At 44.0% G+C, this 20,953-nt stretch overlaps 1 protein-coding gene across 1 annotated transcript in view; it reads right to left on the bottom strand.

Moving 5' to 3' along the window:
- Window positions 1–9,105, bottom strand: part of SERPINB9 (serpin peptidase inhibitor, clade B (ovalbumin), member 9) — a 23,974-nt gene extending 14,869 nt beyond the window's left edge. Inside the window, exon 1 of the mRNA XM_011984541.1 lies at window positions 8,879–9,105. The gene's annotated coding sequence lies outside the window, so the exon portion shown is untranslated. The remainder of the gene's footprint in view (window positions 1–8,878) is intronic.
- Between the last annotated feature and the right edge of the window lie 11,848 nt (window positions 9,106–20,953).

Consider the following 20,953-nt stretch of genomic DNA (forward strand, 5'->3'; position numbering starts at 1 on the left):
TTTGTTCCAGGTCCCACCACTAACTAGTACCATTTGTTCCAGGTCCCACCACTAACTAGTACCATTTGTTCCAGGTCCCACCACTAACTAGTACCGGTCCCGGGCCCAGAACCAGGCTCCTCACTCCTGGCGCCCGAGCCCCTCTCCAGCCACAGGTGCTTGGGCTGCGGTGCGGTGTAAGCAGCCCCATTTTCCCTCGAAGTGATGGGAAGAGACACTGAGTCACATGGGCTCCGGACACTCCTTGTGTCCTCTCTCGGGGGTCCAGAGGCAGGGACTCGGGGGAGTTGATGCAGCAGTTCGTAATGTCATCAGATATCCCCCCACCCCGCTCCATCCTAGGCTGGACGCAACTGGAAGCATTTCATGTTGGCACAGTGATGTCCAGAGGAAGAGAACGGACCAAATGCCTCTCTCTAGAGCACCGAGTGTCTCCCAGAAGCCGTGTCCTCCTGTTTCGAATTGACCAGAATTAGAGCTTTCTCCTGAGGGCCTGAATTAGGGAGAGGCAAGCCAGGTGCCTAAGGCACAACATTTCAGGAGGGCCACACTCATAGGTGCCAACCCTGCATTTGCATGGCCCTGAGAATCAGAGCCTCCTTCAATTTTATACCCTAGGTGCCTAGCTTGTTTTTTAAAATAAGACCTTTATTAAAAGACAATTCACGGACCATAATATTCGTCCTTTTAAAGCATACAATTCAATAGTTCTTGGTATGTTGACAAAGCTGTCCAGCTCTCACCACTGCCTAACTCCAGAAGGTTTTCATCACCCTAAGAGGAACTGTGATACCCATTAGCAATTATTCTCCATTTCCTCCTCCTCACAACCCCTGGCTTCCGGGAGATGCTCTGTACTCCACAGATTTATTTTCTGGCCCTGTGGATTGACCGACTGTGGAGATTTCATGCAAATTGAATCATACAATATGTGGTCTTTCGTGACTGCCCTTCTTTCACTTAGCAGAATGTTTTCAAGGGTCATTCTTGATGGTTCCAGGTAGCATTTATCAGTACTTTATTTTCATAACTGAAAAATACTTATAAAAATATTATAAAATCAAAAGGGAAATTAGAATGTATTTTGAAATTAATAAAAAATGAAAGTAAAAATATCAAAATTTGTAGGATGTTATTAAATCAGTACTTTGGGGAAACTTTACAGCATGAAATGCCTCTATTAGGAGAGGAGAAAGGCTTCAAATCAATGACCTCAGTTTCTGCCTTCAAAAACTAGAAACAGTATAAATACATTAAACACAAAATCAGTAGAAAAGAAAAAATAATAAAGATTGAAGAATAAGTCAATGAGATAGAATTTATAACGATAGAGAAAACTGATTAAACAAGAAGCTGTTATTTATTTATTCATGTACTTTTTTTTTTTTTGAGATGGAGTCTTGCTCTATCGCCTAGGCTGGAGAGCAGTGGCGTGATCTTGGCTCACTGCAACCTCTACCTCCCAGTTCCAGTGATTCTCCTGCCTCAGCCTCCCAAGTAGCTGGAACTATAGGCATGCGCCACCATAACCAGCTAATTTTTATATTTTTAGTACAGACAGGGTTTCACCGTGTTGGCCAGGCTGGTCACGAACTCCCGACCTCAGGTGATCCTCCCGCCTCAGCCTCCCAAAGTGCTGGGATTACAGGCGTGAACCACTGCACAAACATGTTAGCTGCCTCCATGCTCCAAGGCCAGAGGAAAAGTCCTTTCAATCCAAATCATATGACCAACCATGGAAAATGGGTTTAGCAAAGGATTAAAAAAACAGAACTATGAAAACAAAAGTTATTTTAGTTTTTCCTTTCCTTTCTCCTCTTTCCCCAACAAAAGGTTATACGGGGGGCATGAAATCTGTTCAGAAATAGCTAAGAATCAAGAGATTTTGCAATTATGTATATTTTTCATTTAAAATCTCTTCTACTTTATTACTTTAAGAAAGTCACAACATATCACAAAAATATTTCTTTACCTGATCGCTTTTAATGGTTTCCCCAGATGGAAGATACACAGGGCCCCAGAGGAAGCATTTTTCCAGGATTTTCCAACACTGTCCAGAACAAGGGAGTCTTTGAGCCTCACACCAGGTCCAAGGATTTCTCAAAAATCACTACTTCATGATCAGACAAGCACTAGAGAAATAACAGAATCCTGTTGCTGGCCTGAAAACCTGGCAAACATGTGTAAGCAGACCTCCATCACTGGGCCGCAGCAGGACACAGGGAGGACCCGCCCAGCGGCAACTTCCTTCCTAACTCCAAATTCACTGCAAATAAAGTCCCTCACCACCAATGACCTAGCCGTTGTGCGTCTCCGGACTCTTCTGTATCTTTAGCAAAGGCCACGTTTTCCAGCTCTGCCTGTGGGCGTCTGACACACTTCCTTAAAGGCCTGGAGAAAGCAGGATATGGAGCGTGGCCCTGTTCACTCTGCAAAGGTTTCCACAACCTTGAAAACATTTCCCTGCCTCCAACATGTTCCTACCATACATGTGACACGGTCAGGCTCCATTCTAAGACTTACGCATTCAGTTAACAAAAAATAATTGGCTGCCTGCCCTGGGCTTGGCTTGGCACTTGCTGAGTACTTGGTACCAAGTTGAAGAGACAGTATCTGGCCCAAGGGGGCTGCAGTCTGAGGGAGAGATGGCGAGCACACTGAGGTGCCCTGAACACCCCCAGAACGCCCCAGCCCAACACTTAAGCTCCATAGGGACTTTCTGTTAAATGTCCTGTCTCCCACACTGGACTGTGAGCCTCAGGACAGCCTAACCCTCCTTTACCAATTTTTATATTAGCACACTGTACATTTGGCCTCTGGTACCTGCAGGTTCCGCATCCACAGATTCAACCAACTGCAGATGGAAAATATTTGGAAAAAAAGTAAAAAAAACCACATCAATAAAAAATAATACAAATTTTAAAACAATACAATAAACAGCTATTTGTACAGCATTTACACTGTATTCGGTATTATACATAATCTAGAGATGATTTCAAGCGTATGGGAGGATGTTACACAGTTTACATTTGCATAGGTTATATGCAAACACTACACCATGTTATATTAGAGACCTGAGCATCCACAGAGCTCAGTGTTCACTAGGATCCTGGAATCAATCAGATACCAAGAGACAACTATATTTGTTGAAGCCCATTTGTTGAATGATTGAGAGGCTTCATACTGGGATTAGATGATCAAGAAATAGAGATCTACAAGCGGGCAAACAGGGAAACGGCATCATCGAGGTGGCTTGAGAGAACAGCGACCAAGGAAAGTCTCTGAAGATGGACTTGGAAGGGTCTAGAGGGTGTGTGTGTGTTTATGTGCTCGAGTACGTGTGTTGGGAGGGGGATAAGAAGAATACAGCAGCAGGAGAGGAGCCCTGAAATGTATGTTGAGGTCAAATCGAAAAGGCCTGTATGCAATACTTTGAAGCCCAGAGCCGACTCCCTTCTGTGCTCCCCTGGTTTCAGCTATAATGGGCTTGGCACGAGGCTCCCATCCTCTGCCCAGATTCCTGTTCTCAAACAATATTGCTTCTACAGAAGAGGATGTGGATGGGAGAAGGGGCTAGGCAACGAGAAAGGTGGCAGTTGGCCCCCTGTGTCCCCAGTATTCTCCAATTACAATAGTCAGAGATCAGGCCAATGTTCCAAAATGATTCCTGGGATCACTGGTGCTTATTCAGCCAAAGGGCCCAGAATCTGCCCCGGTGGGATTTAAGCCCAGAGCAGGCAACCTCCACAGGAGAGTCCCTGGCAGCAGCGATCACAGGGATGTATTTGGATCTTACACAAGAACCCTTGGAATCCAGCCAGTCAGGTGGCCAGGATCACCCCAGGCAGCTCACGGATCTCAAATAACATCATCCTGCATGCTACGTGGTAGAATGTGTTTGAACCTCATGTATTGCGTTATGGAAGGGTTTTTTCTGGACTGTAAGTACATGTTTAAGTAAATAGAAGCTACTCAAATTTAAAGCCTCAGTTTAGTGAACAGATTTTTTATTTACAAAAACTATTCTGTCAGTAATGGGGGTTTATGAGATAAGGGGAGGTTTCAGGCTGGGCTTGGAGAGAGTGGTTAAGAGGCAGTTAAGATGGTAGTGTAGAAGCTGAAGGGGGTTGTGAACCCAGGCAGTAGCAGAGATGACTCAGAAAGGGGGCAAATGTAAGAGGCCTTGAGAGGAAACCAGTCCAGCGCCCAGAGGTGAGATGGGGGAGGAGGCCCGGATGGCTGAGCCTGGTGCTGCATGCTGGAAGACAGGGTTTAAGGAAGAGAAGCAGATTTGGGAGCAGGAGAATGGACGTATTGAAATTGACATTGGAAGAGAGTTATCAAAAAATAAACAAGAGAGATGTAATTTAGAAGCAATATTAAAGATCAAAATTAGACCAGGCGCAGTGGCTCACGCCTGTAATCCTAACACTTTGGGAGGCCAAGACAGGTGGATCACTTGAGGTCAGGAGTTCAATACCAGCCTGACCAATATCGTGAAACCCCATCTCTACTAAAAATACAAAAATTAGCCAGGTGTGGTGGCATGTGCCTGTAATCCCAGCTACTCAGGAGGCTGAGGCAGGAGAATCGCTTGAACCCAGAAAGTGGAGGTTGCAGTAAGCCAAGATCGTACCACTGCGCTCCAGCCTGGGCAAAAGAGTGAGACTGTTTCAAAAAAAAAAAAAAAAAAAAAATCAAAATTATAATTACACAAGTGCAATTCTAAGTACATGTGACGGCAGTAGAATTATGCGTATTCTCTACTCTTCTGTAGTTCCTCTTTTATTTTCCTTTTCATTGATTGTACTGCTTACTAAAACATGTTTTTTCTCCAAAGTCTGTCAGCAATTCTAAGATATGTTCACTTCAATGGGAAGTGACTGGAAGTCTTGGTGAACATCTTTATCTTTGTTTAAACAAAGTGCCTGGTAATATTAAACAGCAACGTCAACTTTGAACATTGCCCTCTTAATCCCCCTGAAGAGGGACCTCCAAATGAATCTCTACACAGAAAATTAGGTAGGCTCCTATAGTGAAATGATTTAATTGTCTAGCGCAGGGTTTCTCAACCGACGCATTGCTGACATGTGGAGCCAGATCATTCTTTGCACTGGGGACTGTCCTGTGCAACGTAGGATGTTCAGCAGCATCCCTGGCCTCCACCCGCTCCATGCCAGGAGCACATACCCCTCAATAATGACAAGCAAAAATGTCTCCAGACATTGCCAAACGTCCTCCAGGCTGAGGCACAGTTGCCCACTAGGTAAGAACCATAGGTCTGGCAGATTTATTCATGCTAGGAAGCCTCGATAACAGGAGGAAGACAGAACAGAAAAAAAAAAATTTAGTCTTCAGATTTAAATCTAACATGGCCCCAGGAACAACGAAAGAGCAGACATCAAACTGAAAATGTTTCACCAGTAATTTTACAGAAGTTCTCTAGGTAACACTATGATTTAAATGTCAAGCCACAGTGAAAAGGAAGGTTGTTCCTCTATCTCCCTCCCACCCTTAGCCCAAAGGCCCTTCCACCAGAAGCTGGAAGAAGCAGCTGCAGGGGGATCTTCAGCTGGGGTCTGCGGATGCAGTTGGAGAGGTCAGCCAGATACCGCTAATGTGACTTGCACAACAGTGCACAGGTGGTAACGCGCCGAGACACTTCCCCAGATTACCGAACGAACCTGAGACTAAAAAGGTTAAGGACTGCTTCCCTAAAGCAGTAGTCACTACCTCATTTGTACATATCGTCCCCATCATCCATTTTGGAGCAGTCAGAATGTATTTGCCCTCTACGCTCCAGAAGATACACGTTCGCATTTGTGATTTTTCTTTTCTTTTTTCACGTATTTGTTATCATCCACTAAAAATAACTCATTTTACGGAATGTTCATTGGCAGCTGCAATTCTATTGTAAACACATTTTTCGGCAAAAGTTTAAAACATAAAATTGAAATTCTTTGTCTTTTTGTGGAATAGCTTTACCTTACTTATCAAAGATGCAATTTTGCTATGATTTATGGATGCTTTTGTCTAGAGAAAAGAACTTCATCACTTGATGGAGATTCCTCATCCTGCACAGTTCACCTTTCTATCCACGTCTGCCCTCTGCTATCATGAGGTCCTTCCTGCCACCTACAGGCCACCCCAGCTTTCACCGGCTGATGTGAAGGTATGAAAAGGCCCCTCTGTGGAAACACAGGAGAAAACCTGCCGTCATTCTCCCCATGTGATAGGTACACTGCCACCTGTCCCCATGAGGACCATGGCCATGGCAGAGGAGATGCTCAGGGGCAAGAAAAACACATTTCATGAGTTGCTCTCATCACCCTCCTCCTTAATAAACTGATGGCAAAAGTGCCATCTGGGCAGGGCACGGTGGCTCACATCTGTCATCCCAGCACTTTGGGAGGCCGATGCGGGTGGATCACTTGAGGTCAGGAGTTCAAGACCAGCCTGGCCATCACGGTGAAACCCTGTCTCTACTAAAAATACAAAAAATTAGCCAGGTGTGGTGGCACACACCTGTAATCCCAGCTACTTGGGAGGCTAAGGCAGGAGAATCACTTGAAGCCAGGAGGTGGAGGTTGCAATGAGCCGAGATCACGCCACTGCATTCCAGCCTGGGTGAAAGAGTGAGACTCTGTCTCAAAAAAAAAAAAAAAAAAAGTGCCATCTGCACCTGAATTCATCCATCAGGGAAGGTCTGGATCAGGAGCACATCAACCAAGCCCTCTATGGCCACCTAGTCGTCAGTCCTCAGTCAGTGGACACTGGGGTGTAGCCGGCAGAATAATGCCCCTTGCCAAAGATGTCTTACCTCCTAATCCCCAAAACCGGTGACTGTCTTACATGGCAAAAGGGATGTTGCCGATGTGATCACTCTAGTTAAGAATCTTGAGATGGGAGACGTGCTGGTTATCTGGTATTATGTTCATTTTAATTGTTACTGTAATCGGGTTCTTGTGTGGCCTGTGTGCTAACTAAGATCAAAGTCAGGTTTCACAATGACCCAGTAACCAATTTGCAATGCTTAAACATGGTTTATTGCCAGAGACTCACATATACCCAATCAAGCACACATTCACAATACAATGTTTTTTCATTGTTTATTTTCCCGTGAGTGATGGGAATGACATGATCCGATTACTAAAAGCAGTAATGAGGGGAATGGCAAACCCAAGCAGTGGCTCAGAAGGCTAGCACAGCAGACACTCCTCTCACACACAGCCTCTGGGCAGCCGCTGTCTCATCCGGAGGTGGCATCCAAGTTCCTACAGGCAGGAATTCTCAAGAGGCCTCTGGCAGTGTCAGTTCCTTGCTGTTTTTATGGTTTTCCCCAGGTGTGTCCATCAGAGATTTTCTGAATCAGTAGAAAGGAATGTCTGGATGATGATAAGGGGTTGTGGACACCAAGGTTTTATCATGCAGGCGAAGCCTCCAGGCAGCAGGTGTCAGAGATAATAAACTGTAAATGTTTCTTCTCAGACTTAAAGCTTCGGCTCTATCAGTAATTCCAAAAGAGCAGAGTGTATAATGAAGCATGTCCGGCTCCCCTTCCCATCATGGCCTGAACTAGTTTTGCAAGTTAGCTTTGGAATGCCTTTGCTGAGAGGAGGGGTCCGTATAGATGACTGAGGGCTTAGAATTTTGTTTTTGGTTTACACACGTGACAGAAGCCACTCCATTTTTAGACATTAGGATCACAAATCATTCTTACAGATCATCTGGGTGGGCTCAGTGTGATCACAGGTCCTCGTGAGAGAGGGAGGAGGGTCACATCCAGAGAAGGAGATGTGAGGACAGATGCAGAGGTCAGGGCAATGTGGAGCCACATGGAACACAGGCAGCCTCTAGAAGCTGGAAAAGGCCAGGAAGCAGATTCCCCCCGGAGCCTTGGGAGGAACCAGCCCAGCTGCCCCGTTCTGGAGTTCCGACTTCCAGAGCTGTACGGTGTACAGCTAGATTGTTTTCAGCCATTTGAGGTTTGAGGTAGTTTGTGATGGCAACAATGGGAAACAAATACACTGACTTAGTCACAGAGTAGCCAGTACGGGGCCTCAGCAACTGGACTGCTGCCGGGCTCACAGGCACCCTCAGAGACCAGCTGGCTGCACCCGCCGCTAGTGCAACCAGGCACTGCCCTAAGTTCTTCACGTGCATCTCAGCTAACCCTCACTACCACACACTGAGGCCCTGCAGTGAGAACCCACCAAGATGAGTAGACTGAGTTTGTTCCAGATCTCCGAGGTGGTTGCTGTCAGTGAAGTCAGGGCTGGAAACTGTGGTTTGATGCCACAGCCTGCATCTTCGATCATTCCATAAAATCCCCTGATTGCTGCTAGCTCCTTCTCAATTTGGTGTCACTAATAAAATTTATAACCACTATTCTGTGAATAAAGAATGTAATTCTCTGTAAATAAAAACTATATATCTCTCTCTCTGTCTTTTTTTTTTTTTTTTTTTGAGACAGCCTCACTGTGTCACCCAGGCTGGAGTACAGTGGCGCAATCTCAGATCACTGCAACCTCTGCCTCCCGGGCTCAAGTGATTCTCCTGCCTCAGCCTCCCAAGTAACTATGATTACAGGCATGCGCCACCAGGCTAATTTTTGTATTTCTAGTTGAGATGGGGTTTCGACATCTTGCTCAGGCTGGTCTTGAACTCCTGATCTCAGGTGATCCACCTGCCTCGGCCTCCCAAAGAGCTGGCATTACAGGTGTGAGCCACCGTGCCCGGTCAAAGCTACATTTCTAAAAAATAAAACTAAACACTACATCTCTGTCACCACGTCACGTGAAACAGCTGGATAGTTTTCACCAAATCTGAAGGGTGCATTTGAGATGTAAAATATGGTCTATGTTGAAGAGACGGTTACTTTAAATCAGGGAGAGTTCACAGAGAGGTACCATCTCCCCCGGAGTTGCTGGAACTAGGCGAGGGAGCTGTCCAGGGCAGCCTTGGCATAGATATCAAACACGAAGCCCAAATCTCACGTGGAAACTTGAGTTGGAGGCGTTGATTTGCAGCCAGCCGATGCATCTCTTGGGGCAGGTCCAGGAGGCGTGCCTCCATGTGAGAGCGGCTGGATCACCCATGTGTACCCCGGAAACTAGAAGGAAAAGATGTGCCTGAGAGAAACTTTATTACTAAATCAAAAGTTACTACAGGTTACTATCAGTTAATATAATTTTAGCAAATTTTTGTAAGTCCAACATTCATTATTTTTTTTTTTCCTAGACAAAGTCTTGCCCTATCACCTAGACTGGACTGCAGTGGCATGATCTCGGCTCACTGCAACCTCTGCCTTCCGAGTTCAAGCAATTCTTCTGCCTCAGCCTCCCGAGTAGCTGGGATCACAGACCTGCACCACCACACCCAACTAATTTTTGTATTTTTGGTAGAGGTGGGGTTTCACCATGATGCCCAGGCTGGTCTCAAACTCCTGACCTCAAGGATCTACCTGCCTTGACCTCCCAAAGTGCTGGGATTACAGGTGTGAGCCACCACACCTGGTCTAATCATATCTTTCTATTAAGCCTTACCTAATAATAGTAGGCATTCTCTTCGGCTGGGTCACTATTCAAGAAAACATTACAATTCATCCATGTGCCTCTGTCTCCCAAAGTCTCTTTGCTGTTACTATTGAGGACATTTTAGGAAATGAAGAGACGAATCATCCACAATCCAATAACCCTGCAAGCTATATTTCTACATTATGTTATCCTCTCTTTTTTTCATATGCATGTATATTTTGCTCACAATTTTTAATGAGAAACATATGTTCCCATTTGGAAAATTAGAAAATACGCAAAGCAAGAATTATGAAAAACTCCACGCAGAGATAAGGATCATCATGCACATGCTGACTTCTATAAACAGTTGTATCATCCCCTGATCTTCCTTCTTCCAGATCCCCAGAGGACTGCACAGTGCCTCACCCTGCACTGGGAGGCTATACTCCCTTAAGCCTTAGCAGGAGTCTTCTGAGTCTCTCAGGGGCACGGTGGGAGGAAAAAGGAACTGAGTGGATGGGGCGGGAGATGGGAGGCAATTATTTCAAAGAGTGCACCTCCACTGTTAGATGTTTTGTTTTAGCTTCCTGCTAAAATATTTTTTTTTAAAAGGGAGTGCCTCACACTTAAAAAAGGTGTGAAGGCCATTTTTAAATACACAACAACAAACAGCCCAATCAGTGCAAATTCCTTTTCATTTCAATGAGTGAAAATGTCAGCCAAGAAAATGCCATCGTAGTGATATTTGCACAAGAGTACCCTACACATAATAGGTCACATAATGACCTAGAACAAAATGTGAAAGTTCATGCATTGTCCTCAAATAATCAAGCCTCTCGGGAGCCTTCCAGGGCAGCGGCTGCTAGAAGGTTGGTATCTGTCGTGTCCCTAGCACAGCAGGGTCTGGTCTGTGTCCAGGCTGCTTCTGCCATGCTCAATCTCACCTTACTCTTGAAGGAAGTAAAAGGCTAGGAAGCCAGAAGAAATACCCACACTAGAGGCACTGGCCCACCAGGGATGGCATCAGCTAAAGAGACTCAATAAGGAAGAGAAGTAAGTAAAACAGAGATGACGGAGACCCAAATACCATTTGAATTTGACTCTACCTGCAAGTGGAGCTTTGCCATTCAGGTGAGGCAGTCATAAACCTAGGCTGGAGAGTGTGTGTGTGTGTGTGTGTGTGTGTGTGTAATCATCCTGTCCGAACAGGCAAAGGAATGAACTGGAGTACTCCTCAATGTTGACTCTCCATTAAACTGCTCTTAATTCCTTACAGTCACATACTTCTGGCCTCTCCTGTCTTACCTCTTCCTCCCTCTCACTTCCTCGCCTCTTTCCTTTCCAGCCTGTAGGTACTGGTCATTATCTACCCCACAGCAATGACACACACACATGCACACACTCACACATAAGTGCACCTTGGGGGTGTGTTCCAGTTCACACTGATGGTTAGGCTGACACTGGAGGGAGACAACAGGGTGACTCTCTTCTCCGCCTCTCTCAGGTTCTTCTTGGTACTCCACCCCCGTTTGCACATTAAAGATTGTAAGAGAGTTGGAACTTTGGACGTGGATGGACCTCTCCCAATAAATCTGGAAGGCATTCATTCTAACAGCATACAAAACAATACTGGTTGTGCCCACGCCACAACACTACAGCACCATAAGTATACTGCAATAAGAAAAGTTTGATTTCCAGCCATTGAAATTGAAATTGAAATTCCAGCCTGGGTGCAGTAGGATGAGTCTGTAGTCCCAGCTACTCTGGAGACTGAGGCAGGAAGAACACTTGAGTCCAGGAGTGCAAATCCAGTCTGAGCAGTATAATGAGACGCCCTTCTCTAATAAATAAGTAAATACATACATTGGCATCAAACTAGTTTCCTTTTTACACATAAAAAAACAAGGCGTCTGCACTCCTCTCTCCCCACACACACTCCTGCTGATGAGTTTATTCCAAGAGCACTGATGCAGACCTTCCCTCACACAAGAGCACTGATGCAGACCTTCCCTCACATTTTTGTGGGGGAAGAAAATGATCTGGAGCCCACACCAGAGGGGAGGGTGCATACGGGAATTTGCCATTGCGGGTCAGCCACACGCTCGCCCGCAGCAGGAAGAGCCAGCTTTGGGGCAGCCAAGGTCTGCTGTTTCCTGTCAGAGGGGTAGTGGCGAGACCCACGGGAAACCCCAAACTTCCCAGGAACCCTCTTGGCAGGGCAGCCGGCTTCAGGCATCTGAACTCTATCTGGAGTCGTCTGGAGAGTCATGAGTGCTTTTAAACAAATGTTGGATGCAGTTACTTTGGAGTTTTAGGGAAATCGTGTGGACGGCCGTCTGGTGTGGAAAAGCTAGGGCGCCTGTCAGCAGTGCGCGGCCATAGACCTGCAGCTGCCGGGATGCAGCTGGAGAATTAGGACATGAGCTGCTGCCGTGACTAGCACAGGTCAGGGGACAGGCGGAGGCGAGGACTGCTCTGAGAGGCTCCAGCAACATTTACACCCAGGGCAGCCCCGTGGGAGTGGGGGTGTTCCACTGGAGGCGCATGGGACATCCTAGCTGCACCTGTAATTAAAGACAGCCCAGGATAATCAAATGTAAATATAGGTAGTGTCACAGGAGTTGGAACCCGAGCAACTCCATCTTGAACAGGGGCTGGGTAATTTGAGGCTGAGACCTACTGGGCTGCATTCCCAGGTATTTAGCCCTTCTCAGAAGGCCAGCACAAGATACATGTCACCAAGACCTGCTGATAAAACAGGATGCAGGGTCCGGTGCAGTGGCTCACACCTGTAATCCCAGAACTTTGGAAGACTAAGGCAGGTAGATCTCTTGAGTCCAGGGGTTTGAGACCAGCCTGAGCAACATAGCAAAACCCCATCTCAACAACGACAACAACAACAAAAATTTAAAAATTAGCCAGGCATGGTGGCACACGCCTGTAGTCCCAGCTACTCAAGAGGCCAAGGTGGGAGGATCACTTGAGCCCAGAAGGTCGAAGCTGCAGTGAGCCATGATTGTGCCACTGCACTCTAGCCTGGGCAACACAGTGAGACCCTGTCTCAAAACATAAGTAAAAACAGGATGCAATAAAGAAGCCGGCCAAAACCCACCAAATCCAAGATGGTGACAACATGACTTCTGGTCCTCCTCACTGCTCATCATCCACTAATTATAATGCATTAGTATGCTAAAAGACACTCCCACCAGTGCCATGGCATGCCAATGCCACAGCAAGAAGCTACCCATGTCTGGAAGTTACCCTATGTGGTCTAAAAGGAAGAGGAACCCTCAGTTCCAGGACATCCCTGCCCCTTTCCCAGAAAACTTATGAATAATTCACCCCTTGTTTAGTATATGATCAAGAAATAACCATAAAAATAGCCATCCAGCAACTGTTGAGGCTGCTCTGCCTATGGAGTAGCCATTCTTTATTCCTTTACTTTCTTAATACACTTGCTTTCACTTTACTCTGTGGACTCACCCTGAGTTCTTTCTTGTGCAAGATCCAAGAACCTTCTCTTATGGTCTGTCTCAGGACCCCTTTCCAGGAACAGTAGGGCGTTGGCATGAGTGCCAGTTCTAGAGGGAGACCTCGGATGCCACCTGCATCCCTGTGCCAGGAAGTGCTATGTAAGTGGAGGAAATTAGTTGGAGGTTATAGTGGAGACCCATGAGAGGAAATCCACCCAATTCAGGAGAATGTCCAACATTTGAAGTTGGCTGGGTACCTGAGAGAGTGTGCGGCAGCCTGAGAGGGAAGTTTGGGGGAGGTCAGGAAAGCCCCTGGTGAAGTGAGATGTGGAGGGAGGGGGCTGCTGGACGCCACACGAGGGCAGCAGGGAAGAGGCGTGTTTCCAGCTGAGGAGAGCTGCCAATGAAGAAGGAAGATGGAAAATTTTTTTTTAAAAAAAGCAGTAGCAACATATCAACCAAAAGAGTCAACCTCTGTAAAATATTTGAAGAGATTTATTCTGAGCCAAATATGAGTGACCATGGCCCATGACACGGCCCTCAGGAGACCCTGAGAACATGTGCCCAAAGTGGTTGGGGCACAACTTGGTTTTATACATTTTAGGAAGACATGAGACATCAATCAGTACATGTAAGATGTACATTGGTTTGGTCCGGAAAGGAGGGACAACTCAGAGTGGCGACTTCCAGGTCATAAGCAGATCCAAAGATTTTACAAATCAACAGAAAGGAATGTCTGGGTTAAGATAAGGCGTTGTGGAGACCAAGGTTTGGTCACACAGGTGAAGCCTCCAGCTAGCAGGCTTCAGAGACAATAGATTGTAAATTTTTTTAAAATCAGATTTAAAGTAAAATAAATGTTTTTGTTTGTTTGTTTGTTTTGAGACGGAGTTTCGCTCTGTTGCCCAGGCTGGAGTGCAGTGGTACGATCTTGTCACTGCAACCTCCGCCTCCTGAGTTCAAGCAATTCTCCTGCCTCAGCCTTCCAATTAGCTGGGATTACAGGCACCGTGCCCTGCTAATTTTTGTATTTTTTTTTTTTTTAGTACAGATGGGGTTTCACCATGTTGGCCAGGCTGGTCTTGAGCTCCTGACCTCAAATGATCCACCCACCTTGGCCTCCCAAAGTGCTGGGATTACAGGTGCCTGGCCAAGTAAATGTTTCTTACAAGATTTTTAAGAATCTGTTCTATCAGTAATTCCAAAAGAAAGGAGGGTATAATGAGGCACGTCCCGCTCCCCCATCCCATCCTGGCCCGAACTAGTTTTTCAGGTAAACTTGGGAATGTCCATGCCAAGAGGAGAGGTCCATTCGGATGGCTGGGAAGCTTAGAATTTTACTTTTGGCTTACAAACATGAGACGGTTGCTGTAGACTGTGGGCGGTGAGCATGTCAGGACTTTCCCTCCTCCTATCCAGTGACTCCTTGGCCCACACCAACCCAGAGCAACAAGACCCACTGCCCCTGCTACATGGGGCCCGCACGTCATGTCTGAGCAATGAGCCCATCCTCGCTGCCTGCTGCCCAGCTGGCAGACCCTGCCCGGTGCTGTTCCTACTACTGCTATGGCCACTCCCCAGCCACCACACCCACAGCAGCTCCATGCTAGTAGCTCCTCCCCACCCAAGGCTTCTCCCTGCCCACAGCTCCTCCCTACCTGTGACTCCTCCCCTCCAGCAGTTCCTCCCTGTGACCCCTGCACTTGGAGCTCTCCCTCCACTCCCCTGTGCCTGCCTCAGGCCTCACTCTGCTTCCTTTCCTTTCCCTAAGCTCACTTGGAGTCCTAGCTCACCGATGGCACCCACACTTCCAAGACTTCAGCACTTGGGAGGTTCCTGCCACTACCATCACCATCACTACTGCTACTGAAACACCAGGGGTTGAGTCTAGATCCTGCTGTTCGCTGCTCAGAAAGCCAATGTCTGAGACAAGCATTGCCAAGAAAGAAAGCTTTAATCAGGTGCTGCAGCCAAGGAGATGGGAGATCCATCTCAAAATATCTCCTCGACTGACTAAAACTAAGGGTTTACATAGCAGGGAAAAATAGACTATGTATGGGAAACAGGAACTCGGGAGGGATAAAGAAGCAATCATGATGAACCAGAGGTTTGGTGTCTGATTGTTTGCATACAGCAGTCTGATCAGTTTCAGTCCTTTGATACCTTCTGAGAGGCCTAGGGGTCCTTTCTCGAGGAAGGAATTCAGATAAAACAAATACAAGTTTCAAGATTTATGATCAGAGGGTCAATTTCCATGTTTATACAAAAACAAACAAACAAACGAAAAAAAAACCTGTCTGTCGGAGTCTTGGTCTGTTTCAGTCCCACTTTTCTATTGATCAATTCATTGTGGGCAGCTCCATACCAGGGGTGACCATGTGGCCACCCAGAAATCAAAGGTTAACTTAATACAGGGTTTTCTTCTGAAACACAATCTTTCTCTCTCCAGGCCTCACTTCCACCAAAGACAAGTAACAGCAGGAACAACCTACAGGCAAAAGAAACTTCAGTCCCGTACAGGTGGCCTGGTTGCCCACACAAAGCACAGCAAGAATCCTTGTGCACATAGGCTCTCCTAGATTGGACTGACTGGAACCTCTCACAAGGCCATTTCGGTCAAAGCCCTGGGAAAACAGCCAGTTCCTCCACTGTGTCCCAGTATGCAAGAAAACAGATTTGTATTGAAGTTATGCAAACAAACGCATTGCCATGAATTAAGAATATTCATCAATGAATTACAAATTCTGGAGAAATTAGGCAGAGAACACAATATGCCTTAATTTTAGTTTACAAAAGTATAACCTTCTCAATTGTTAAAGGCTATAAATAGCTCAAAAGGAAAAATGTTCTCCAGACTCTGAAGAATCAGCAATGCTTCAAACAAACAGAAAAGGCCATAAAAAATTATTTCAGTCCTCCGTTAGTTCAATCCATGCAATCAACTCCTGCTCCACTTCATATTGGGTTAGTAATCTTTATAAGCACATCAGCCTTTCAACTAGTACCCCGGAAATATCCTCTCTAATCCGATGGTATAATCTTCAAAGTTAACAGCAACCTGCCTTCAAGAGTTCTTTTCATGAACTTCTCCAAAGAAAACCCTGGACTATAGCCGATTAGAAGTCACTTTTTGAGAAGGATCAAAGCAAAACAACAATTGTGAATGACAGAAGTCTTAAGACAGCTGTAAAGATACAGTTGTCAATGACATTTGGTTATGTCTGTGGCATACAACAATTTAACCTAATAATCATAATTCTTACTGACAACATATACTAAGACAGATCAGAATTTTAGGAATCTTACACAATCCTGGAACGCATATTGACAACATATCTATATAAATATAACCCAAAGGAAGCTAAACACCACCTCGGATTTGACAATGCTTTCTGAAGAATTCTAACATGAGAAATAAGCCTAAATTGTCTTTCTTGGGCTTTAGGGAATCTAATATTCAAAAAAGTCAGTTCAAGGTCAAAAAGACTGAATTTAGAACTTGAAATTTTGCTGTTAGAAAGTTTGCCAAATATCAGTGTTAAGATACTTGATATCTGGCCAGGCGCGGTGGCTCAAGCCTGTAATCCCAGCACTTTGGGAGGCCGAGACGGGCGGATCACGAGGTCAGGAGATCGAGACCATCCTGGCTAACATGGTGAAACCCCGTCTCTACTAAAAAAAAATACAAAAAATTAGCCAGGCGAGGTGGCGAGCGCCTGTAGTCCCAGCTACTCGGGAGGCTGAGGCAGGAGAATGGCGGGAACCCGGGAGGCAGAGCTTGCAGTGAGCTGAGATCTGGCCACTGCACTCCAGCCTGGGTGACAGAGTGAGACTCTGTCTCAAAAAAAAAAAAAAAAAAGATACTTGATATCACAAAATGGAACCACAGGTCACTATAAAATAGTCATTTATTTAGCCAAAATGATAAAACAAAAACATTTACCTTTTGATAGAGAGGAGATTCAGCTTCCCAAACAATAAAACCTAATAAACACAGCATGAGGCCAACTCAATCTGCCTCTCCCCCTCCGTTTTTTCCCTTTGGTTTACATAAAAGGTATGCAAAAATCTTTTATCTCTCACTAATATTACACAAATATTTTGATCAAAAGAGAAAATCAGAATTTTACCTTTGTATGGTGTATTATTAATGTTAAAGCTAATTTTGATAAAACCTTACAAACAAATCTAATTTTAATCAATTTGACCATAAGGTAAGATTACCATATACTTTTTATAACCTTTTATGATTTTCTATTAATGAACAGATCAATGCTCCAAGAAACCCTGTTATTCAGACATATGGGCCTAGATGCTAGCCTTGCGCCAGTGCGCTTTTGATATTAAAGTTTAATTTATAGAACTAATGTTATCCCTCAGAATTGGCCCTTACAGTCTCATAGGCTCAGCTCTTCTGCGATAGTCCCTGGGCCTAGAGGGGTTGAATAGTATTGATTTCTGGCCCTGTGTCTCACAAAAGCAGTTCATTTTGATTGTCATCTTTTCCCCGATCTCAGGGTCTGAAGATGAGGCTTTGACAGGTATCAGTGCTCAAAATTTAGCAGGGGATGGTGTCTTTTTCAGACCCCGGAGTCAAAGACCTGTAACTTAACAGCACAAGGATTAGTTAAAGGGATATTATTTAGGCTACAGAAAGTTCTATCATTCTAACATGTCACAAATTAAAATATCGTGATTTGGCATTCAGTAGTTACTGCCTGCACACTCCAAACCACTGTATTAAAGTAGTTAGGTTACTCATTGCATGTATCTAGTTGCTAGCCTTCTAGTGACAGAACTGTGACCCAAAGTATCCAAAAGTGATAGGTCCTATGCCAAACGTATCAAAACAACTACCTTTTCTTTTCTCTCCATCGTTAAAAAATGGTAAATGCAAATATCGGTTTTGGAAATTCAATGAGGATAAATAAGCTCCTTTCACTTAAATAGTATACAACAGAGCCAAAATGAGATAAGAGCAAGCACACAGTAATTTCATTTCAGGTATGCTTAAAGTGCATCATCACATATTTCCAAGATTGGTTCCTAGATACAGTACTGAGAACCAATTAAGTAACTTTCACCACCAAGATCTTCAAACCAGTGCAACACTTATACATATTTTTTTCAAGTGCAAGCCCATCAGTGATAAATCGTTTGAGATCAAAAGTCACTAGAAAGTCTCACCTTTTTATTACTACTTAATTCAAGTGAATGTCAATACAACTAAATAATGGCCAATATGACAAAATTTTAGTAATGGTCAACAAACTAAATTAGTTTCAGAAAAATCCTAAGCAATACAATTTCATTAAGGATACAGCCAATCTTTCCTGAACATTAAAATGTTGTATCCATATCCAGCGTTTCCTCAATACCTAAAGGAAAGATCTGAAACCACCTGAAATTATTGACTGAATTGAATTACCTTGGAAATAAACACCATTTAAACATTTTCATTCTCACCCACTTCTTCAAGTAACAAAATAAATAATGTGCTATTTCTGCTCAGAACTTGCAAAAATAAGTCTTTTTTAAGGAGCCTTTATATATTTTAGGAGCCTTAAAGATCTTGTAACTTTCCCCATCATCAAGCAAAACCAACCAAAATTTAAATGGCCGATGTCCTTTATCAATTCTTGGATGCTTGCCAAAGGGGCTTAGGAATTTTAGATAAATAAAACAAATGATGAATTGTTGGAAATGCATAGGAAACAAAATGACTATTTATGGAACAAAATAAAAGACTTCCATTGGAAACTTAAAAACATCAATGGTTTTATATATGCATATATATGTAAAACCCAAAGGAGAACAAACGGCAAATAAATGAAAATTAGAAGCAAAAGGAAATAAACAGGAAACTAAGCTCAATTGTTCTCCTACTCAGTTTATCTTAGAGGCTAAAGTGTTAACCAGTGTCTTAAAGAAACACATATTGGATATTTTGTTCCTGATATACAATTCAATGTATTTAAGTCTATCAATAACATGATATATTTTGTGCAATTAAGGAATTCACTTTGGGTATGTAACCAGTAATTACTTTAGTGCTAGTACTATCTATGCAGAATTGCAAATACAGTGTGAAGCAATGCAAGCATGTGTGTGAAATTTGGCTCCACGGTAATCTGGCTTCATGCTTAACTACATTTAAAAAGAATTGCCACACTGGCAATGTATTTCTTTGTAATATTTCTTATTTTGCCTACATCAAGACTAAGAGCTTTAACTATGAACAATATTAATTAGCCAAACATCTTCAATTTTATATCAGGTTTTAAAGAATATTTTACCTAAACTTTTTCAACTTTTTTTTTTTGGTATGTGCATAAAGACAGACACAGAAACGGAAAAAAACATGTGATTTACACAGACCATCTATGACATCCTTGGATATTCCATTTTGTCCTAAATTTTCTCTCTATTTTTTAATAATGAGTCATTTTACTTTAGGACAAAAATTCACCATACAAGATCCTTTCTCATACAAAATTATTATTTTTCTTTATAACCTTCCTTAACAAAAATACATCTTCACCTACATAACTTTCTTCCCATCTTTTTTCCCTACTTACTCGTTCCTTACTACGCTTTTCATAAATAACCTCTTCAAGTCCATAATTTGAATTAACCTTTAGATAACTTCTAAATCAGACAAAATTATTCTTTATCTCACTAAGAACACATCTTCTTTGGCACATTTTATATACAGAATTATATATTAACTATAATTCCTATCCTCAGTAACCTTAAATTATAGTGAGAACCTAGGAAGCAAGAAGTCCGGAGCTGCCTATCAGATATTAGCATTTTATAGATGAGAACCATTTGACAATTTGAAGGGGCCCAGCCCCTCCACACCTGGGGGTATTTCTCATCAGGTGGGATGAGAGACTGAGAAAATAAATAAGACACAAAGTACAGAGAAAGAACAGTGGGCCCAGGGGACAGGCACTCAGCATACAGAGGACCTGCATGGGTGCCGACCTCTGAGTTCCCTCAGTATTTATTGATCATTATTTTTACTGTCTTAGTGAGGGGAGTGTAGCAGGGCAACAGGTGGGGAGAAGGTCAGCAGGGAAACATGTGAGGAAAGGAATTTGTATAATGAATAAGTTCAAGGAAAGGTACTGTGCCTAGATGTGCACGTAGGCCAGATTTATGTTTCACTTTACACAAACATCTCAGTGTAGCAAAGAATAACAAAGCATATCTCGCCTCTAGCCACAGGACATTCCATTCCCAGGGAGGAGCAGGAGACAGAAGCCTTCCTCTTAATTGCAAAGAGGCCTCCCTCTTTCACTGCTCCTCCTCAGCACAGACCCTTTACGGGTGTCGGCCTGGGGGATGGTAAGGTCTTTCCTTTCCCGCGAAGCCATGTCTCAGGCTGTCTCAGTGTGGGGAAAACCAGGCTTTCTTGGGCAGAGGTCCCTGCGTTTCTGCAGTGCATTGTGTCCCTGGTTTAACTGAGAATGGAAAATGGCGATGACTTTTACCAAGCATACTGCCTGCAAACATATTGTTAACGAGGCACATCCTGCACAGCCCTAGATCCATTAAACTTTGATTCAACACAGCACATGCTTCTGTGAGCACAGGGTTGGGGCTAAGGTTACAGGTTAACAGCATCTCAAAGCAGAAACAATTTTTCTTAGTACAGATCAAAATGGAGTTTCTTATGTCTTCCTTTTCTACATAGACACAGTAACAACCTGATCTCTCTCTCTTTTCCCCACAACAATTTTTAGAAACATGTTTCCCATATTGAAAACTGGCTCGCCGTATGCAGAAAGCTGAAACTGGACCCCTTCCTTACACCTTATACAAAAATTAATTCAAGATGGATGAAAGAATTAAATGTTAGACCTAAAACCATAAAAACTCTAGAAGAAAACCTAGGCAATACCATTCGGGACATAGGCATGGGCAAGGACTTCATGTCTAAAACACCAAAAGCAATGG

The sequence above is a fragment of the Mandrillus leucophaeus genome, unplaced genomic scaffold, assembly GCF_000951045.1.
Source record: "Mandrillus leucophaeus isolate KB7577 unplaced genomic scaffold, Mleu.le_1.0 Scaffold27, whole genome shotgun sequence".
Taxonomy (NCBI): Eukaryota; Metazoa; Chordata; class Mammalia; order Primates; family Cercopithecidae; genus Mandrillus; species Mandrillus leucophaeus.